Source organism: Amia ocellicauda, chromosome 11, assembly GCF_036373705.1.
Source record: "Amia ocellicauda isolate fAmiCal2 chromosome 11, fAmiCal2.hap1, whole genome shotgun sequence".
In the NCBI taxonomy this organism is placed as follows: domain Eukaryota; kingdom Metazoa; phylum Chordata; class Actinopteri; order Amiiformes; family Amiidae; genus Amia; species Amia ocellicauda.
The window spans coordinates 28,491,954-28,497,953 of NC_089860.1; positions in this window are offsets into that span (position 1 = coordinate 28,491,954).

Below are 6,000 nucleotides of genomic sequence, written 5' to 3' on the forward strand. Positions count from 1 at the left end.
TGTCGCCCCTACGCACCCCATAGGTGGTGACACATAAAGACAAAACTAAAGACAAAAAGATAAAATTGAAAATCCCTTTCCTTAAAAGTTAAAAGTCAGTTTTGTTTATAAATTAATTAATGTTTATAAAAGGATGGGCAGGCAGGAGGGGTTGGTGTGCTGCACAGTGTTATATGTTAAGTAAGGATATCGTAGGCTTGAAAAGATTGGGAGACACTCCTCTATTGTGTAATCTTTAGCAACAAGTTAAATGTCATGTTACCATATCTTCCAATGACTCTGAGGTTTATCCCATAAATAAAACATTTCAATGTATGAAATAATACTGTTATGGGTTTTGGCTTGGGGTTGATTGTGGGCTAAGTAAAAACAAGGAAAACACTTGTGCTTGGAAGATATGGTTCATACATCTTAGAAGAAAGTAAATTAGAAAACACTTTGAGTTCAAGATTATTGCCTTGTGTTTCCTGTCTGTAATGCTATATTTGGCTTTCTCTGTCTTGGAGGGAGATTCCCTGTGCTAAAATGATAACACAAGTTTAATGAGGCTGCTGTGGCTAATTTCTTGTGTGAAACCATTCTAGTGTCCAGTCAGCTTGGATGTGGCTATTAGCCTGTCAGTACTCCTGTCTCGCTAGTGATGGCTCATTTCCTTTGTACATACAGAAAGATAAACAAAGAAGGAGAAAATGAGAGTGAAATGTGCTTAGAAAATTAATGATATGAGAAGAAGCCATGGGAAGGCTATACTTTGTGCCCAGAATTTTCTTCTGAAGTAGGACAAAATGTTTTCTATATAGTGTAATTACAGAAAACAAAGATCCTTTCCACCTTATCAGAATGCACATTAAGCTGTAGTCTGTGATGGCTATATAATACCAGAGCCTTACTCATGCTTGTACTGTGTAGTTGAGCTCAATACTACACAACTTTATACATTTTTCATTAGCATATAAATAAAAGAGATGTGTGTAAGCCTTAGGTAATAAATCGCAAGATACAGTATTGATCTGTATTTCCATGATTGTAATTGCAGTTGCATTCCAGTGGATTTCAGAGGTAAGAATATATGAATGGTTGTGTGTGTATGCATGTTTGTGTAGGTAGGTAGTGCCTCACCTTTTTTTAAAAAAGGTTTGTCCTCAGACTTGTATACTTTTCATTTTGTCAGGCTTTCTCCCCTCCTTTTAAATTGTTCTGAGGGAATAGATGGCGTCTCGGTTCTGCCCAAGACTCTGACGGAGAAGGCTGTGGGTAGAGTGAAAATCAATGGCAGTGACGTACAGTCTTTATTAATAAATCTCAATGTAAACGCCCCAAAGCACTGTTTTCAGTAAAGCAGGATTTCAAAGGAGGCTGAAACACATTCAAGATTTTGTTTTATTTTTTAAGAAAGAATAAAAGGACAGACTACAATGCTTTGGTGGTAGACTAACATTCACATAATGCCCCCAGGATTAGCAATTATTTTTTTATTTTTTTCTCTTGTGACTATGGCTGTTCAGGCTGTTATGAATTAAATTAAAATACAACTGCGTGAAGTGGCTCGAGATAATTGGCCCATTTCTGCAGCCTGCATGAGATGGGCTGATGTGTTTGACTGTACTGCATTAATACCCGCCCCCGCCAATACAGAACACTCTCATGTTCACGATACATGAGGAAAGCATGTATTATATGACCCATATATGTATATATATATGTGTATATATATATATATATATATATATATATAATTTTGTTTTTTAAACACAGGAGAAAATTCGCTGCTTTGGATACTAGTATATGTTATATATGGATGTAAATTGATTATAGTTTGTTTGTTTTTTACTCATGATTTTTGTGTGGCAGGTATATATTTTGAATAACTAGCTATTATATTCATGAAGAAGTAAATCAAAACATAACTTTAAGCATTAAGTTCTGTCTTGAACTTGCATAGCTCAGGGAACGATGGCCTGATGGATGAGGCATTATGTGTTGGTGGCCTATGATTGGTGTTCCTGGTAATCATATACTTCCCTTACTGGAAGAATTTAAGTCAGAATCACCCCCCCAAAGAAACATTAAGATTGTTCCGGATTTTATTTGGAATTATCAAGTTTTGCATTACAAATATAAGTCTCATGCTAGACTGAGTCAGAAGTCGGGATGTGTACGAAGCAGCCAGCTACTGCTGTGTGTGTGTCTACTCCATTGTGTGCTTGTCATATTTGCTCTACTTGTATTATCTCTGTGTCAATGCTGCTCATTTCAGTTTGGCAGGACGCTGTGCAATATGTCATAAAACAGACAAAGACATCCATGCAGCGTGACTTTTATGAAATGTCATTCATTTAGCAAGACTCATACCGGTACACCTTCTTTTATGGAAAATCCTAAATGTTATAGACTGGGTCTTCCTTTTCATCAGTGCAAGACTGTGTTCCTTGTTTACTTCGGGAGAACATCGTGTTCAGATTATAGTAGTTACATGACATGGCAGGATATTTGCATAGGAAGAGATAAATATAGGCATTCATCACGGCCTTTAAGGTGTTTGCTGGGGGATGGAAAGGGTGAATGCCAGTATCCCAGCATCACAGAATAGTTAACCCCCCAGACACTAATGTGATGTATGTGTCACAAACATTTAATGGGCTTGACAAACATATTTTATCCCAATTCACCAGACGTCTGTATGTGACATATAGGCCACACTGGGTACCTGAAGGTTAAAGCAACATTTTTGTCTGGACACATTTCAGAGCTCTTGATGTTAGTTATTAATTCTCCAATTGACATTGCAGCGCTCTCACTACGTTAATCCACAATCGTTTATCCTAGCTTGCGCTGTCAAGATCCATGTTTCATTCCTCCCAGTTAAGGGGGAAGTAATCCCTGTTCCACCTCACTCTCCGGGAACACAAGCTCTTTACAACATCAGTGAATTGGTAATCTGTGTAAACTAAATCTGAATTACTTTCTCCGAGTGGATGTGGACTCTGGGATACTAACAAATGCAACATGCACTGCAATGAAATCACAGTGAAAAACTGAATTTGTTAAATGTTATTTATGTTTTTTTTTTGTTTTGTTTATATGAGCAGGTGGTGGGGGGCAGAGGGTGGTTTGGGGTTGGATTAATCACAGCAATTCCTGTGATTGGAGGCATTACAGTTAAGGAAAATTAAATGAATATACACAATCAAACACAACAGGTTTATCATCTTTCATTCATTCATTCTTTCTTGTTGCTCACACTTGTGGACCTGTCCTCCAGTAAGCCACGTGTCCAGTTTGCAGTTTGAAGACTCTTGCCCGAATTACAGACTCTTAGCTCCATGTTTGGGACCTAATTAAGCTCTAATACTTTGAAGTCCAAAATTAAACCCAGAATGAATGGCACTGGAACTGGAAATTTGCCAGAAGTCCAAACTTGGGACTAATTTTGGTTTTCAAAACTTGATTAAATTTGAGGGACAAAATTATTCAAATGGACGTTATGATTTCACTCCTGACCTTTTAAAAAGGAAACCATACAATGCAGTGAAATTGCATTTACACCTAAACACCTGTTTTCTAACTGGCTGACAGAAATTCCACTAAATTCTGGATCTGAGCTCCTGGGCGCCTGGTGCACTTTCATTACCATGGGAACCATGTCAAGGTGTTTCCAATCTGATAAAACTGTAAAATGAGCAGCGAATCCTCAGCCCCGGGACCTGGCTCTGCCAGTTGCCATGGAGATGCCTTCTGCAAAGGCTCTGACTGGAGTTCAGCCACATATCACGAACATGAAGAACAGTCAGTAAGTAACAACAACAACAACAACAACAGCAGTACTACTACTATTATTACTATCAATCATCATCGACCTCCTATGTTCTCTGAAGCAAACAGCTTGGCAATATTATGTGAATCAATTATAGCATTATTATCCTCATCACCATTAGTTTACATCCATCAGGGTGACTGATGTTGGACTGACGTTGTGAAAAGATACGTAGTGCAAAAGAGTGATATAAGTGTTTTTTACCAAAAAAAGTAGAAATACATCACTGTGCAAAAGTGATAGTAAAAGAGATGCAACAACAGTCTCAGGAGCACAACTTTCAGGAGTGCAAGAGCGCACGAGACCTGGGACGGTATGTGTTTCCAGCACTGCAGTGTGTTGCCAGGTACTTCGGGGGAGCTCACTAATTAGCAAGCTTCATCTCTGAGGTATCTGGAGCAGAAAACACCCTCTGGAGAAACTGTCATTGTGGAAGTAACTCACAGGAGCACAGCAGTCCTCTTTAATCGCACAGCCGTCCTTATTCTTGTGTAGCAGCAGAGCAAACACCATCACTTCTGGCAATTCATTAGCCAGCCTTTCATCCCCGTTAGTATCTCGTCTCGTCTGACTGGTGCATTTAACACTTTTGGTGAAACTGGCACTGCAAATTAGCAGCTGGTTTATTCCAGCACAGTAATCGGGAGAAGGAACAGTAGCATCTACCTGTGCCTCCTTATATCAGACCCCTACAGTGCAGAGTGGAACATTTAGATAAGAAAAAATACTCAAATGTTACCGGTATCTCTGTGCTGAAGAGTAACGATGGCATCCGTTCATGGACTTTTAATCCAAATATGTTCCGCTGTGTGTGGTTCCAATAGCCTCAAGCTGAAGGATACAGGAAATACAAAAAAAAAAAAAAAAACTAGACTGTTTAAGCTTATACAGAAGAAAACAATCCATCTCATGCTGTCAAATGCAGTGTATCAAAAGTCCAGGCCTCCTCTAAGACTACAAATGTTCAGACATGTAAAGCTGTCTAGTGTCTCCAAGTCTGAGATGTTTTCAGAGCCAGTCCCCATTGAATTCCTGCACTTCCATTGCCTTCCTCAGAACAGGCTGCCGAAGGAGATGGTGCCATCTCAGTCTGGCTCCCTGACAGTCCCTAACCAAAGAGTGTAGAAGTGACAGGGGAGTTGTCAGCGAAGGTGTTACTACAACCTGTATTATTGTCTGGAAATGCAGCTGTGTCAAAGATCAGAGACTGAAACTCATTTACAACAAAACGGTGCCGTTAAAAGCAAAGACACCATTTACAGGGGAAGGTTTGTTTGAGCTTTCCAGATCTACCTCAAGAGATGTTAAGTTCAGTTCAGTTTCAGGGAGGATGCAGTGTTTAATAAAACTTGTGAAAAAAGGTAGTGGTGACCAGAGGGGAAATCTCATCTGTTTTTTTCACTTGCATTGCCCACAGCGTGTTTTCCCATTTTCTACAAGCTGCCCATTGCAAGGAATCACTTCTCAGAGGACCAGCCATTTTTTAGTTCATTGTCTGATATACTGAATCCAGGTACTCAAGCACTGGGTTGTGCTGTGTTGTTTTGCTTTATAAATGAATTGAAAAAAATGCTGCCTCCATCGCTGGTAGAGTTTTTATGTTGTCCTGTTTCAGATGAGTCCGATTGTCAGGGTCTGCTATGGGTAAAGTGTGTATATGTGTGTAAATATATATATATATATATATATAATATATATATATATAAGCATATACTGAACAAAAATATAAATGCAGCATGTAAAGTGTTGGTCCCATGATTCATGAGCTGAAATAAAAGAAACCAGAAATGTTCCATATGCACAAAAAGCTTATTTCTCAAAAAAAAAATATTGTACAAATTTGATTACATCCTATTTTGTGAGCACTTCTCCTTTGCCAAGATAAGCCATCCACCTGACAGGTGTGGCATATCAAGAAGCTGATTAAACAGCATGATAATTACACAGGTGCGCCTTGTGCTGGGGACAATAAAAGACCACTCTAAAATGTGCAGTTTTGTCACACAACACAATGCCACAGATGTATCAAATTTTGAGGGAGCGTGCGATTGGCATGCTGACTGCAGGAATTTCCACCAGAGCTGTTGCCAGAGAATTTAATGTTCATTTCTCTACCATAAGCCATCTCCAACATAGTTTTAGAGATTAGCAGCACGTCCAACCGGCCTCCCAACTGCAGACCATGT